Source organism: Canis aureus, chromosome 33 (assembly GCF_053574225.1).
Source record: "Canis aureus isolate CA01 chromosome 33, VMU_Caureus_v.1.0, whole genome shotgun sequence".
Taxonomy (NCBI): Eukaryota; Metazoa; Chordata; class Mammalia; order Carnivora; family Canidae; genus Canis; species Canis aureus.
Genome location: NC_135643.1, coordinates 41,621,924 through 41,639,219, shown reverse-complemented (window position 1 = coordinate 41,639,219; position 17,296 = coordinate 41,621,924).

Here is a 17,296-nt window from a genome sequence, read left to right as displayed (position 1 = left end):
AGGTCCTGGTGAGCCATAGAAAAAGAACCCAGTCACCAGTATCAGGTGAGGCCATTGTGGGAACCAGAGCCACTCTATCCAGCTGAGTCCCAGGTCCATGTGAGGCCCACGTGAGGACCAGATTCATCAGGTCGATGAGGCATAGTTGGGGACAAGTGTCACCAGGTTTGGGTGCGTCCTCGGTTTGGCAAGATGCAGCATTCTGAGTTAGGTCAATGTGGGGACGAGAGACACCAGGTCCAGGGCAGGCCAAACTGAAGACCAGAGTCACCAGATCCAGGTGAGGTCCATGTTGGAAAGAGTCACCAGGTCCAGGAGAGGTCCATGTGGGGACCAGAGTCACCAGATCCACGTGAAGTCGCGGTGGGGACCAGAGTCACCAGATCGAGGTGAAGCCCAGGAAGGGGACCAGAGTCACTAGGTCCAGATGAGGCCCAGGTAAGGACCAGAGTTATCAGGTACACGTGAGTCCCCGGTGGGGATCAGAGGCAACAGGTCCATGTGAGGCCGGCTTGGGGACCATGGTCAACAGGTCTAATTGAGACCCAGGTGTGGAACACAGTAAGCAGGTCCAGGTGAGTCCCCGGTGGTGACAAGAGTAACCACGTCCAGGTGAGGCCCAGTTGGGGACCAGGATCACCAGGTCCAGGGGAGGCCATTGAAAGAACCAGAGTCAACAGTTCGAGGTCAGGCGCAGGTGGCAACCAGGGTCAGCTGGTCCAAGTCAGGCCAAAGTGGGGTACACAGTCACTAGGACACGGTGACACCCAGAGGGGGACCAGAGTCATCTGGTCCAGGTGAGGTCCAGTTGTGGAACAGAGTCACCTGGTCCCAATTTTGCGCAGTTGAGGACCATGGTCAACAGGGCCAGGTGAGGCCCAGATGGGGACCGGAGTCCCCAAATCCAGGTGAAGCCCAGGTGGGGACCACAGTCACCAGATCCAGGTAGTCTCAGGTGCAGACCAGAATCTCCAGGTCCAGGTGAGGTGCAGGTGGCAAACACACTCACCAGGTCCCGGTGAGGCCCTCGTGGGGACCAGAGTCACGAGGCACATGAGAAGCTAGAAACACTGCAGCCACCAGGTCCACATGATGTCCATGTGGTAACGAGAATCACCAATTACAGGTGACGACCATGTGGGGATCCGACTCACCATGTGTAGGTGAGACCCAGGTGGGAACCAGTGTCAGCATGGCCTGGTGTGGCCCAGGTGAAGATCAGAGTTAATAGGTCCGGGTGGGTCACTGATAGTGAACCGTGTAACCATATCCTGAAGCTACCCAGTGGATACCAGAGACACCAGGTCCTGGTGAGGCCCAGGAGGGACTAGACACATGAGCTTCAGATGAGGTCCCGATGAGAACCACAGTCACCAGGTCAGGTGAGGCCATGCTTAGGATCAGAGTCACCAGTTACAGGTGAGGCCCAGGTTGAGCCAGAGTCACCTGGTACAGAAGAGGTAAAGTCAGGACCAGAGTTACGAGGTTCAGGGCAGTCCAAGTGTGGAATAGAGTAACCATGTCCCGATGATGCCCAGGTAGAACCAGAGTCACCAGGTCCAGATGAGGCGCAGTGGGGAGCATGTTCACTAGGGCCCGGTGAGGCCCAGTTGAGGACCAGATTCACCAGGTCAAATTGAGGCCAAGAGGGGTACCAGATTCACCTGGTCTAGGTGACTTCCAGATGGGGAGCAGAGTCACCATGTCAGACTGAGGCTCAGAGAGGTTCCAGAGTCATCATGTCCAGTTGAGGCTCAGGTGTGGAACAGAGTAACAAGGTACCAATGATGCCAGGTGATGACCAGAGTCACCAGATCTGGGTGAGGCCCAGTTAGGATCAGAGTCACCAGATCCAGGTGAGGCCAAGAAGGAGTCCACAGAAACCAGGTCCAGATGGGGTGACAAAGTCACCAGGACTGCATGAGGTCAGATGGGGACCAGATTAACCAGGTTCATGTGATTCCCAGGTGGTGACCCGAGTTAGGAGTTCCGGGTGAGGACCAGGTAGGGACCAGATTCACCAGGTCCAATTGACGCCCACGTGGGGACCTGTGTCAACAGGCATGGGTGAGGCCAAGGTGACAACGCCACTCACCAGGTCCAGGTGAGGCCATCCTGCAGGCCATGCAGAGGAACCATGTCCCGATGATGCCCAGGTAGGGACTAGAATTACCAGGTCCAGGTGAGGCCAACCTGGAGGCCATATATGGAACCATGTCCCGATGATGCCCAGGTAGGGACCAGAATTACCAGGTCCAGGTGAGGCCAACGTGCAGGCCATGCTGTGGAACCATGTCCCAATGATGCCCAGGTAGGGACCAGAGTCACCAGGTCCAAATGAGGCCCAGATGGAGAATATTCACTAGGTCCAGGTGAGGCCCAGTTGAGGACCAGAGTCTCCAGATCTGGTTGAGGCCTAGAGGGGTACCAGAATCACCTGGTCCAGGTGACATCCAGATGGGGTCCAGAGTCACCAGGTCAGGGTGAGACCCAGAAATTTTCCAGAGTCATCATGTTCAGGTGAGGCTCAGTTGTGGAACAGAGTCACCAGGTACCAATGATGCCCAGGTTAGGACCAGGGTCACCAGGTCTGCGTGATGCGCAGATAGGATCAGAGTCACCAGTTCCAGGTGAGGCCAAAAAAGAGTCCACAGCAATCAGGTCCAGGTGGGGAACAAATCACCAGGGCTGGGTGAGACCCAGATGGGGACCAGATTCACCAGGTCCAGGTGTGTCCCCGGTGGTGACCAGAGTCCCTGGGTCCGGGAGAGGACCAGGTAAGGACCAGATTCACCAGGTCCAAGAATCCCACGTGGGGACCTGAGTAACCAGCTATGTGTGAGGCCCAGGTGGCAACCCCACTCACCAGGTCCAGGTGAGGCCAACCTGCAGGCCAGAGTCTCCAGATCCAGGTGAGGCCCTAGTGGGACCGGAGTCACCAGGTAAATGTGAGTCTACAAGAACACCACAGTCACCAGGTCCTGGTTTGGTTCATGTGGGAACTAGAGTCACCAGGTCCAGGGGAGACCCAGGTGCGGACCACAGTCACCAGGTCCAGATTGAGACCTAAGTGGGGGGACCAGAGTCATCAGGACCAGTTGAGACCAAAGTGCGGAGCAAAGTTATCATGTCCAGGTGAGGCCCAGGTGGGGAACAGAGTAACCATGTCCCATTGATGCCAGGTGGGAAAAGAGTCACAAGGTCCAGACGAGGCCTAAGTGAGGAGTAGATTCACCAGGTCCTGTTGAGGCCCAGTTTAGGACCACTGTCCCCAGCTCCGGTTGAGTCCCAGAGGGAGACCAGAGTCACTGATTCTGGTGATATCCAGGTGGTGACCAGAGTCACCACGTCAGGGTGAGGCCCAGAGCGGGACGAGAATCACTAGGTCCAGGTGAGGCCCCGATGTGTAACTGAGAAACCAGGTCCCATGATGCCCAAATGAGGACCTGAGTCACCAGGTCCAGGTGAGGTCCCTGTGGGAACCAGTCACCTCGTCCAGGTGAGGATCAGGTGGGACCACAGTCAACAGGTCCAGGTGAGGCCCAGGTATATAAGAGAGTATCCAGGTACCAATGATGCCCAGGTAAGGATCAGAGACAACAGGTCCAGGAGAGGCCAAAATATGGATCAGAGTCATTGTGTTCCAGGTGAGGCCAGATGGATACCACAGTAACCAGGTCCAGGAGAGCCCCATATGGTAACCAGAGCCACGAGATCCAGGTGAGGTCCAGGTGGGACCACAGTCACAAGGTCCAGGTGAGGCGCAGGTGGCAACAGAATTCACCAAGTCCAGGTGAGGCCCAGGTGGTGAGCAGTCACGAGATACAGGTGCGGACCACCTGAGGTCCAGATTCACCAGGGCCATATAGATCAAAGGGGGTGACCAGAGTCACCACGTAAGGGTGAGACCCAGAGGGGTAACCAGATTAACCAGTTTAGTTTGGGGCCCAGAATGGGACCAGAGGTCCCTGGTCAGAGTGAGGCCCAGGTGTGGAATAGAGTATCCAGGTCCCAATGATGCCTGGGTGAGGACCAGATTCACTAGGGCCATGCAGTCCCAGATGGGGAACAGAATCTCTAGGTCCTGGTGAGGCAGAAAATAAGACCACAGTCAGCAGTATCAGGTGAGCCCATTGTGGGAACCAGAGCCACTCTACCCTGCTGAGTCCCAGGTCCATGTGAGGCCCACATGAAGACCAGATTCATCAGGTCGAATTGAGGCATAGCTGGGGACAAGAGTCACCAGGTCTAGGTGCGGCATATGTGAGGCCAGAATCAGTGTTCTGAGTTAGGTCAAAGTGGGGACGAGAAACGCCAGGTCCAGGTGAGGCCAAACTGAGGACGAGAGTCACCAGATCCAGGTGAGGTCCATGTTGGAAAGAGAGTCACCAGGTCCAGGAGAGTTCCAGGTGGGGAACAGAGTCAGCAGATCCAGGTGAAGTCCAGGTGGGGACCAGAATCACCAGATCCACGTGAAGCCCAGGTGGGGACCAGAGTCACTAGGTCCAGATGAGCCCCAGGTGAGGACCAGAGTTACAAGTTACACGTGAGGCCCCGGTGGGGGTCAGAGGCAACAGGTCCAAGTGAGGCCGGCTTTGGGACCATGTCAAGAGGTCTACTTGAGGCCCAGGTGTGGAACACAGTAAGCAGGTCCAGGTGAGTCCCCGGTGGTGACAAGAGCAACCACTTCCAGTTGAGGAGCAGGTGGGGACAAGGATCACCAGGTCCAGGGGAGGCCCTTGAAAGAACCAGAGTCAACAGTTCGAGGTCTGGCGTAGGTGGCAACCAGGGTCAGCAGGTCCAAGTCAGGCCAAAGTGGGGTTCACAGTCACTAGGGCACGGTGACACCCAGAGGGGGACCAGAGTGACCTGGTCCAGGTGAGCTCCAGTTGTGGAATACAGTCACCGTGTCCCAATTTTGCCCAGTTGAGGACCATGGTCAACAGGGCCAGGTGAGGGCCAGATGGGGACCGGAGTCCCCAAATCCAGGTGAAGACCAGGTGGGGACCAGAGTCACCAGATCCAGGGTAGTCTCAGGTGCAGACCAGAATCACAAGGTCCAGGTGAGGTGCAGGTGGCAACCACACACACCAGGTCCCGGTGAGGCCCTGGTGGGGACCAGAGTCACGAGGTACATGAGAAGCTAGAAAAACTACATCCACCAGGTCCATATGATGTCCATTTGGGAACGAGAATCACCAGTTACAGGTAAGGACCAGGTGGGGATCCGACTCACCATGTCCAGGTGAGACCCACGTGGGAAAAAGTGTCACCATGTCCAGGTGTGGCCCAGGTGAAGACCAGAGTTAATAGGTCCGGCTGGGTCACTGTTAGTGAACAGTGTAACCATATCCTGATGCTACCCAGGTGGGTGGCAGAGACAACAGATCCTGGTGAGGCCTAAGTGGGACCAGAGACATGAAGTCCAGGTGAGGTCCCGATGGGAACCACAGTCACCAGGTCAGGTGAGGCCATGCTTAGGATCAGAGTCACCAGTTACAGGTGAGGCCCATGTGGAGCCAGAGTCACCTGGAACAGAAGAGGCCAAAGTCAGGACCAGAGTTACCAGGATCAGGTCACTCCAAGTGGGAATAGAGTAACCATGTCCCGAAGATGCCAAGGTAGAACCAGAGTCACCAGGTCCAGATGAGGCGCAGGTGGGGAGCATGTTCACTAGGTCCCGTTGAGGCCCAGTTGAGGACCAGAGTCACCAGGTCTAGGTGAGACCTAGAGGGGTACCATATTCACCTGGTATGGTGACATCCAGATGGGGTCCGGAGTCCCCATGTCAGGCTGAGGCCCAGAGGGGATCCAGAGTCAACATATCCAGGTGAGGCTCAGGTGTGGAACAGAGTATCCAGGTCATAATGGTCCACAGGTGAGGACCAGAGTCACCAGATCTGGGTGAGGCCCAGTTAGCATCAGAGTCAGCAGTTCCAGGTTAGCCAAGAAGGAGTCCACAGCAATCAGGTCCAGGTGGGGAACAAAGTGACCAGGACTAGGTGAGGCCCAGAAGGGGACCAGATTCACCAGGCCCAGGTGATTCCCAGGTGGTGACCAGAGTTACCAGTTCCGGGTGACCACCAGGTAAGGACCAGATTCACCAGGTCCAAGTGAGGCCCACGTGGGGACCTGTGTCACTAGGCAAGGGTGAGGCCCAGGTGACAAACCCACTCACCAGTTCCAGGTGAGGCCAACCTGCAGGCCATGCAGAGGAAACATGACACGAATATGCCCAGGTAGGCACTAGAGTTACCAGGTCCAGGTGAGGCCAACCTGCAGGCCATGCAGTGGAAACATGTCCCGATGAGGCCCAGGTAGGGACCAGAGTTACCAGGTCCAGGTGAGGCCAACCTGCACGTCATGCAGTGGAGCCATGTCCCGATGATGCCCAGGAAGGGACAAGAGTCACCAGGTCAAATGAGGCCCAGATGGAGCATATTCACTAGGTCCAGGTGACGCCCAGTTGAGGACCAGAGTCACCAGATCTGGTTGAGGCCTACAGGGGTACCAGAATCACCTGGTACAGGAGACATCCAGATGGGTACCAGAGTCACCACTTCAGGGTGAGGCCCAGAGTGGGAAGAGAATCACTAGGTCCAGGTGAGGCCCCAATGTGGACCTGAGAAACCAGGTCCCATGATGCCCATATGAGGACCTGAGTCACCAGGTCCAGGTGAGGTCCCTGTGGGAACCCTTCACCTCGTCCAGGTGAGGCACAGGTGGGATCACAGTCACCAGGTCCAGGTGAGGCCCAGGTATATAAGAGAGAATCAAGGTCCCAATGATGCCCAGGTAAGGACCAGAGTCAACAGGTCCAGGAGAGGCCCAAATATGGATCAGAGTCATTGTGTTCTAGGTGAGGCCAGAAGGAGACCACAGGAACCAGGACCAGGAGAGGGCCATATGGGAATCAGAGCCACCAGAGCCAGGTGAGGTCCAGGTGGGACCACAGTCAGAAGGTCCAGGTGAGGCGCAGGTGGCAACAGGATTCACCAAGTCCAGGTGAGGCCCAGGTGGCAACCTGTCACCAGATCCAGGTGTGGGCCAGCTAAGGACTAGATTCACCAGGCCCAAGTGAAGCCCAAGGGGTGACCATAGTCACCAGGTAAGGGTGAGGCCCAGAGGGATAACCAGATACCCAGTTTAGTTTGAGGCCCAGAATGGGACCAGAGGTCCCTGGTCAGAGTGACGCCCTGGTGTGGAATAGATTATCCAGATCCCAATGATGCCTGGGTGAGGACCAGAGTCACTAGGGTCATGCAGGCGCAGATGGGGAACAGAATCACTAGGTCCTGGTGAGGCATAGAATAAGACCAGAGTCACCAGAATCAGGTGAGCCCCTTGTGGGAACCAGAGCCACTCAATCCAGCTGAGTCCCAGGTCCATGTGAGGCCCACGTGAGGACAAGATTCATCAGGTCGAATTGAGGCATGGCTGGGGACAAGAGTCACCAGGTCTGTGTGCGGCCTAGGTGGGGCATGATTCAGCAGTTCTGAGTTAGGTGAAAGTGGGGATGAGAGACACCAGGTCCAGGAGAGGCGAAACTGAGGACCAGAGTCACCAGATCCATGTGAGGTCCATGTTGGAAAGAGTCACCAGGTCCAGGAGAGGTCCAGGTGGGGACCAGAGTCACCAGATCCAGGTGAAGCTCAGGTGGGGACCAGAGTCACTAGGTCCAGATGAGGCCCTGGTTAGGACCAGAGATACCCGGTACACGTGAGGCCCCGGTGGGGATCAGAGGCAACAGGTCCATGTGAGGCCGGCTTGGAGACCATGGTCAACAAGTCGACTTGAGGCCCAGATGTGGAACAAGGTAAGCAGGTCCAGGTGAGTCCCCGGGGTGAGAAAAGTCACCACCTCCAGGTGAGTCCCAGGTGGGGACCAGGATCACCAGGTACAGGGTAAGCCCTTGAACGAAACAGAGTCAACAGTTCGAGGTCAGGCACAGGTGGCAACTTGCATCAGCAGGTCCAAGTCAGGCCAAAGTTGGATTCACAGTCACTAGGGCACGGTGAGACCCAGAGGGGGACCAGAGTCACATCGTCCAGGTGAGGTCCAGTTGTGGAACACCGTCACCGGGTCCCAATTGTGCCCAGTTGAGGACCATGGTCATCAGGACCAGGTGAGGCCCAGATGGGGACCGGAGTCCCCAAATCCAGGTGAAGCCTAGGTGGGGACCACAGGCACCAGATCCAGGGTAGTCTCAGGGGCAGACAAGAATCAGCAAAGTCAAGGTGAGGTGCAGGTGGCAACCACACTCAACAGGTCCCTGTGAGGCCCTGGTGGGTACCAGAGCCACGAGGTGCATGAGAAGCTAGAAACACTGCAGCCACCAGGTCCACATGATGTCCATGTGGGAACGAGAATCACCAGTTACATTGAGGCCCAGGTGGGGATCAGACTCACCATGTCCAGGTGAGACCCAGGTGGGAACCAATGTCACCATGTTCAGGTGTTCCCCAGGTGAAGACTACAGTTAATAGGTCCGGCTGGGTCACTGTTAGTGAACAGTGTAACCATATCCTGATGCTACCCAGGTGGGGACCAGAGACACCAGGGCCTGGTGAAGTCCAGGTGGGACAAGAGACATGAGGTTCAGTTGAGGTCCCGATGGGAACCACAGAGACCAGGTCAGGTGAGGCCATGCTTAAGTCAGAGTCACCAGTTACAGGTGAGGCCCTGGTTGAGCCAGATTCACCTGGTACAGAAGAGGTCAAAGTCAGGACTAGAGTTACCAGGATCAGGTAAGTCCCAGTGGGGAATAAAGTAACCATGTCCCAATGATGCCCAGGTAGAACCAGAGTCACCAGGTCCACATGAGGCGCAGGTGGGGAGCATGTTCACTAGGTCCCGTTGAGGCAAAGTTGAGGACCAGAGTCACTAGGTCTAGTTGAGGCATAGAGGGGTACCATATTCACCTGGTCTTGGTGATATCCAGATGGGGACCAGAGTCACCATGTCAGGCTGAGACCAAGAGGGGATCCAGAGTCATCATGACCAAGTGAGGCTCAGGTGTGGAACAGAGTATCCAGGTCATAATGGTCCACAGGTGAGGACCAGAGTCACCAGATCTGGGTGAGGCCAGTTAGGATCAGAGGCACCAATTCCAGGTGAGGCCAATAAGGAGTTCACAGCAATCAGGTCCAGGTGGGGAACAAAGTCACCAGGACTGGGTGAGGCCCAGATGGGGACCAGATTCACAAGGTCGAGGAGATTCCCAGATGATGACCAGAGTTACCAGTTCAGGGTAAGGACCAAGTAGGGACCATATTCACCAGGTCCAAGTGGGGCCCACGTGGGGACCTGTGTCACCAGGTATGGGTGAGGCACAGGTGGCAACCCCACTCACCAGGTCCAGGTGAGGCCAACCTGCAGGCCATGCAGTGGAACCATGTCCCGATGATGCCCAGGTAGGGACCAGACTTACCAGGTGAAGGTGAGGCCCAGATGGAGCATATTCACTAGGTCCAGGTGAGGCCCAGTTGAGGACCAGAGGCACCAGATCTCGTTGAGGACTAGAGGGGTACCAGAATCACCTGGTCCAAGTGGCATCCAGATGGAGACCAGAGTCACCAGGTTAGGGTGAGGCCCAGAGAGTTTCCAGAGTCATCATGTCCAGGTGACGCTCAGGTGTGGAACAGAGTCACCAGGTACCAATCATGTCCAGGTGAGGATCAGTGTCACCAGGTCTGGGTGACGCGCAGATAGGATCAGAGTCACCAGTTCCAGGTGAGGCCAAGAAAGAGTCCACAGCAATCAGGTCCAGGGGGGGAACAATGTGACCAGGACTGGATGACGCCCAGATGGGGACCAGAAACACCAGGCCCAGGTGATTCCCAGGTGGTGACCAGAGTTACGAGTTCCGGGTGAGAACAAGGTAAGGAACAGATTCACCCGGTCCAAGTGAGGGCCACGTGGGGACCTGTGTCACCAGGCAAGGGTGAGGCACAAGTGACAACCCCACTCCCCAGGTCCAGGAGATGCCAACCTGCAGGGCATGCAGAGGAACCATGTCCCGATGATGCCCAGTAGGGACTAGAGTTACCAGGTCCAGGTGATGCAAACCTGCAGGCCATGTGTGGAACCATGTCCCGATGATGCACAGGTATTGACCAGAGTTACAAGGTCCAGGTGAGGCCAACCTGCAGGCCATGCAGTGAAACCATATCCCTATGATGCCGAGGTAGGGACCAGAGTCACCAGGTCCAAATGAGGCCAAGATGGATCATATTCACTAGGTCCAGGTGAGGCCCAGTTGAGGACCAGAGTCACCAGATCTGGTTGAGGCCTAGACTGGTACCAGAATCCCCTGGTCCAGGTGACATCCAGATGGGGACCAGAGTCACCAGGTCAGGGTGAGGCCCAGAGAGGTTCCAGAGTCATCATGTCCAGGTGAGGCTCAGGTGTAGAACAGAGTCACCATGTACCAATGATGCCCAGGTGAGGACCAGAGTCACCAGGTCTGGGTGACGAGCAGATAGGATCAGAGTCACCAGTTCCAGGTGTGGCCAAGAAAGAGTCCACAGCAATCAGGTCCCGGTGGGGAACAAAGCCACCAGGACTGGGTGAGGCCCAGGTGGGGACCAGATTCACCAGGTCCAGGTTAGGTCCAGGTGGTGACCAGAGTCCCCGGGTGTGGGAGAGGACCATGTAAGGACCAGATTCACCAGATCCAAGAGGCCCACGTGACGATAGAGTCACCAGGTATGGTTGAGGTCCTGGTGGCTAACCCACTCACCAGGTCCAGGTGAGGCCATCATGGAGGCCAGAGTCACCAGATACAGGTGAGTCCCTAGTGGGGACCGGCGTCACCAGGTAAATGTGAGGTCTACAAAAACACCACAGTACCAGGTCCAGGTGTGGTTCATGTGGGAAACAGAGTCACCAGGTCCAGGTGAGACCCAGGTGGGGACCACAGTCACCAGGTCCAGATTGAGGCCTAGGTGGGGGGACCAGAGTCATCAGGACCAGTTGAGGCCAAAGTGTGGAGCAAAGTTATCATGTCCAGGTGAGGCCCAGGTGGGGAACAGAGTAACCATGTCCCATTGATGCCAGGTGGGAAAAGAGTCACAAGGTCCAGACGACGCCTAAGTGAGGAGTAGATTCACCAGGTCCTGTTTAGGTCCAGTTGAGGACCGGTGTTCCCAGCTCCATGTGAGTCCCAGAGGGGGACCAGAGTCACCGGTTCTGGTGATATCCAGATGGGGACCAGAGTCACCACGTCAGGGTGAGGCCCAGAGGGGGCGAGAGTCACTAGGTCCAGGTGAGGCCCCGATGTGGAACTGAGAAACCAGGTCTCAATATGCCCATATGAGGACCTGAGTCACCAGGTCCAGGTGATGTCCCTGTGGGAACCAGTCACCTCGTCCAGGTGAGACCCAGGTGGGACCACACTCACCAGGTCCAGGTGAGGCCAAGTTATATAAGAGAGTATCCAGGTCCCAATGATGCCCAGGTTAGGACCAGAGTCAACAGGTCCAGGAGAGGCCCAAATATGCATCAGAGTAATCGTGTTCCTGGTGAGGCCAGATGGAGACCAGAGGAACCAGGTCCAGGAGAGCCCCATATGGGAACCAGAGCCACCAGATCCAGGTGAGGTCCAGGTGGGACCACAGTCACAAGGTCCAGTGAGGGGCAGGTGGCAACAGGATTCACCAAGTCCAGGTGAGGCCCAGGTGGCGACCACTCACCAGATCCAGGTGAGGACCAACTAAGGACCAGATTCACCAGGCCCAAGTGAAGCCCAAGGGGTGACCAGATTCAACAGGTAAGGGTGAGTCCCAGAGGGGGAACCTGAGTAACCAGTTTAGTTTGAGGCCCAGAATGGGACCAGAGGTCCCTGGTCAAAGTGAGGCCCAGGTGTGGAATAGAGTATCCAGGTCCCAATGATGCCTGGGTGAGGACAGAGACACTAGGGCCATGCAGGCCCAGATGGGGAACAGATGCACTAGGTCCTGGTGAGGCATAGAAAAAGACCCCAGTCACCAGTATCAGGTGAGCCCTTTGTGGGAACCAGAGCCACTCTATCCAGCTGAGTCCCAGGTCCATGTAAGGCCCACGTGAGGACCAGACTCATAAGGTCGATGAGGCATAGCTGGGGACAAGAGTCACCATGTCTGGGTGCGGCCTAGGTAGGGCAAGATTCAGCAATTCTCAGTTAGGTCAAAGTGTGGACGAGAGACACCAGTTCCAGGTGAGGCCAAACTGAGGACCAGAGTCACCAGATCCATGTGAGGTCCATGTTGGAAAGAGAGTCACCAGGTCCAGGAGAGGTCCAGGTGAGGACCAGAGTCAACAGATCCAGGTGAAGTCCAGGTGGGGACCAGAGTCACCAGATCGAGGTGAAGCCCAGGTGGGGACCAGAGTCACTAGGTCCAGATGAGGCCCAGGTGAGGACCAGAGTTACCAGGTACACGTGAGGCGCTGGTAGGTATCAGAGGCAACAGGTCCATGTGAGGCCGGCTTGGGGACCATGGTCAACAGGTCTACTTGAGGCCCATGTGTGGGACACAGTAACCAGGTTCAGGTGAGTCCCCGGTGGTGACAAGAGTCACCACGTCCAGGTGAGGCCCAGGTGGGGACAAGGATGACCAGGTCCAGGGGAGGCCCTTGAAAGAACCAGAGTCAACAGTTCGAGGTCAGGCGCAGGAGGCAACCAGGGTCACCAGGTCCAAGTCAGGCCAAAGTGGGGTTCACAGTCACTAGGGCACGGTGAGACCCAAAGGGGGACCAGAATCACCTGGTCCAGGTGAGGTCCAGTTGTGGAACACAGTCACCGGGTCCCAATTTTCCCCAGTTGAGGACCAAAGTCAACTGGGTCAGGTTAGGCCCAGATGGGGACCAGAGTCCCCAAATCCAGGTGATGCCGAGGTGGGGACCACAGTCACAAGATCCAGGGTAGTCTCGGGTGCAGACCAGAATCACCAGATCCAGGTGAGGTGCAGGTGGCAACCACACTCACCAGGTCCCGGGTAGGTCCTGGTGGGGACCAGAGTCACGAGGTACATGAGAAGCTAGAAACACTACAGCCAAAAGGTCCCCATGATGTCCATGTGGGAACGAGAATCACCAGTTACAGGTGAGTACCAGTTGGTGAACTGACTCTCCATGTAGAGGTGAGTCCCAGGTGGGAACCAGTGTCACCATGTCCAGTGTGGCCCAGGTGAAGACCAGAGTTAATAGGTCCGGTTGTGTCACTGTTAGTGAACAGTGTAACCATATCCTGATGCTACCCAGGTGGTTAACAGAGACACCAGGTCCTGGTGAGGCCCAGGTGGGACCAGAGACATGAGTTCCAGGTGAGGTCCCACTGGGATCCACAGTCACCACGTCAGGTGAGGCCATATTAGGATCAGAGTCACCAGTTACAGGTGAAGCCCAGGTGGATCAGAGTCACCTGGTACAGAAGAGGCCAAAGTCAGGAACAGAGTTACAAGGATCAGGTCAGTCCCATTGGGGTATAGAGTAACCATGTCCCGGTGATGCCAAGGTAGACCCAGAGTCACCAGGTCCAGATGAGGCGCAGGTGGGGAGCATATTCACTAGGTCCCGGTGAGGCCCAGTTGAGGACCAGAGTCATCAGGTCTAGTTGAGGTCTAGAGGGGTACCAGATTCACCTGGTCTAGGTGACATCCAGATGGGGACCAGAGTCACCATGTCAGGCTGAGGCCCAGAGGGGTTCCAGAGTCATCATGTCCAGGTGAGGCTCAGGTGTGGAACAGAGTATCCAGGTCATAATGGTCCACAGGTGAGGACCAGAGTCACCAGATCTCAGAGAGGCCTAGTTAGGATCAGAGTCACTGGTTCCAGTTGACGCCAAGAAGGAGTCCACAGCAATCAGGTCCAGGTGGGGAAAAAATTCACCAGGACTGGGTGAGGACTAGATGCGGACCAGATTCACCAGATCCAGGTGAGGTCCATGTTGGAAAGAGTCACCAGGTCCAGGAGAGGTCCAAGTGGGGACCAGAGTCACCAGATCCAGGTGACTTCCAGGTGGGGACCAGAGTCACCAGATCCATCTGAGGCCCAGCTGAGGACCAGAGTTACGAAATACATGTGAGGCCCCGGTGGGGATCAGAGGCAACAGGTCCTTGTGAGGCCGGCTTGGGGACCTTGGTGAACAGGTCTATTTGAGGCCCAGGTTTGGAACACAGTAACCAAGTCCAGGTGAGTCCCCGGTGGTGACAAGTTTCATCACGTCCAGGAGACACCAAGGTTGGGACCAGGATCACCAAGTCCAAGTAGGCCCTGGAAAGAACCAGAGTCAACATTTCGAGGTCAGGCGCAGGTGGCAGCCATGGTCAGAAGGGCCAAGACAGGCCAAAGTGGGGTTCACAGTCACTAGGGCACGGTGAGACTGAGAGGGGGCCAGAGTCATCTGGTCCAGGTGAGGTCCAGTTGTGGAACACATTCACCGGGTCCCAATTTTGCCCAGTTGAGGACCATGGTCAACAGGGTCAGGTGAGACCCAGTTGGGGACCAGAGTCCCCAAATCCAGGTGAAGCCCAGGTGGGGACCAGAGTCACCAGATCCAGGTGAAGCCCAGGTGGGGACCACAGTCACCAGATCCAGGGTAGTCTCAGGTGCAGACCAGAATCACCAGGTCCAGGTGAGGTGCAGGTGGCAACCACACTCACCAAGTCCCGGTGAGGCCCTGGTGGGGACCAGAGTCACGAGGTAGATGAGAAGCTAGAAACACTGCAGCCACTAGATCCACGTGATGTCCATGCTGGAATGAGAATCACCAGTTACAGGTGAGGACCAGGTGGGGATCCGACTCACCATGTCCAGGTGATACCAAGGTTGGAACAAGTGTCACCATGTCCAGGTGTGGCCCAGGTGTAGACCAGAGTTAATAGGTCTGGCTGGGTCGCTATTAGTGAACAGTGCAACCATATCCTGATGCTACCCAGGTGGGTACTAGAGACACCGGGTCCTGGTGTGGCCCAGGTGGGACCAGAGACACGAGGTCCAGGTGAGGTCCCGATGGGAACCACAGTCTCCAGGTCAGGTGAGGCCATGCTTAGTATCAGAGTCACCAGTTACAGGTGAGGCCCAGGTGGAGCCAGAGTCACCTGGTACAGAAGAGGCCAAAGTCAGGACCAGAGTTACCAGGATCAGGTCAGTCCCACTGGGGAATAGAGTCACCATGTCTCGATGATGCCCAGGTAGAACCAGAGTCAACACGTCCAGATGAGGCGCAGGTGGGGAGCATGCTCACTAGGTCCCGGTGAGTCCAAGTGAGGACCAGATTTACCAGGTCAAGTTGAGGCCTAGAGGGGTACCAGATTCACCTGGTCTAGGTGACATCCAGCCCACGTGGGGACCTGTCACCAGATCCAGGTGCGGACCAGATAAGAACCAGATTCACCAGGCCCAAGTGAAACCCAAGGGGTGACTAGATTTTCCAGGTAAGGATGAGGCCCAGAGTGGGAACCAGAGTAACCAGTTTAGTTTGAGGCCCAGATTGGGACAGAGGTCCCTGGACAAAGTGATGCCTAGGTGTGGAATAGAGTATCCAGGTCCCAATGATGCCTGGGTGAGGACCAGAGTCACTAGGGCCATGAAAGCCCAGATGGGGAACAGAATCACTAGGTCCTGGTGAGGCATAGAATAAGAACACAGTCACCAGTATCAGGTGAGCCCCTTGTGGGAACCAGAGCCACTCTATCCCGCTGAGTCCCAGGTCCATGTGAGGCCCACGTGAGGACCAGATTCATCAGGTAGAATTGAAGCATCGCTGGGGACAAGAGTCATCAGGTCTAGGTGCGGCCTAGGTGGGGCAAGATTCAGCAGTTCTGAGTTAGGTCAAAGTGGGGACGATAGACACCAGTCCAGGTGAGGACAAACTGAGACCAGAGTCACCAGATACAGGTGAGTTCCAGATGGGGACCAGGGTCACCAGGTTAGGGTGAGGCCCAGAGAGGTTCCAGAGTCATCATGTCCAGGTGAGGACCAGAGTCACCAGGTCTGGGTGATGCGCAGATAGGATCAGAGTCACCAGTTCCAGGTGAGGCCAAGAAAGAGTCCACAGCAATCAGGTCCAGGTGAGGAACAATGTCACCAGGACTGGATGACGCCCAGATGGGTACCAGAAACACCAGGCCCAGGTGATTCCCAGGTGGTGACCAGAGTTACGAGTTCCGGGTGAGAACAAGGTAAGGACCAGATTCACCCGTTCCAAGTGAGGCCCACGTGGGGACCTGTGTCACCAGGCCTGGGTGAGGCACAGGTGACAACCCCACTCACCAGGTCCAGGTGATGCCAACCTGCAGGCCATGAGGAGGAACCATGTCCTGATGATGCACAGGTAGGGACTAGAATTACCAGGTGCAGGTGATGCCAACCTGCAGGGCATGTGTGGAACCATGTCCCGATAATGCCCAGGTAGGGACCAGAGTTACAATGTCCAGGTGAGGCCAACCTGCAGGCCATGCTGTGGAACCATATACCTATGATGCCCAGGTAGGGACCAGAGTCACCAGGTCCAAATGAGGCCAAGATGGATCATATTCACTAGGTCCAGATGAGGCCCAGTTGAGGACCCGAGTCACCATATCTGGTTGAGGCCTAGACGGGTACCAGAATCCCCTGGTCCAGGTGACATCCAGATGGGGACCAGAGTCACCAGGTCAGGGTGAGGCCCAGAGAGGTTCCAGAGTCATCATGTCCAGGTGAGGCTCAGGTGTAGAACAGAGTCACCAGGTACCAATGATGCCCAGGTGAGGACCAGAGTCACCAATTCTGGGTGACGAGCAGATAGGATCAGAGTCACCAGTTCCAGGTGAGGCCAAGAAAGAATCCACAGCAATCAGGTACCGGTGGGAAACAAAGCCACCAGGACTGGGTGAGGCCCAGATGGGGAAAAGATTCAACAGAGCCAAGTGATTCCCAGGTGGTGACCAGAGTCCCCGGGTCTTGGAGAGAACCAGGTAAGGACCAGATTCACCAGGCCCAGGTGAAGCCGAAGGGGTGACCAGCGTCACCAGGTTAGGGTGAGGCCCAGAGGGGGAACCAGAGTAACCAGTTTAGTTTGAGGCCCAAAATGGGACCAGAGGGCCCTGGTCAAAGTGAGGCCCAGGTGTGGAATAGAGTATCCAGGTCCCAATGATGCCTGGGTGAGGACCAGAGTCACTAGGGCCATGCAGGCCCAGATGGGGAACAGAATCACTTGGTCTGGTGAGGCATAGAATAAGACCACAGTCAGCAGTATCAGTGGAGCCCCTTGTGGGAACCAGAGCCACTCTATCCAGCTGAGTCCCAGGTCCATGTGAGGCCCACGTGAGGATCAGAT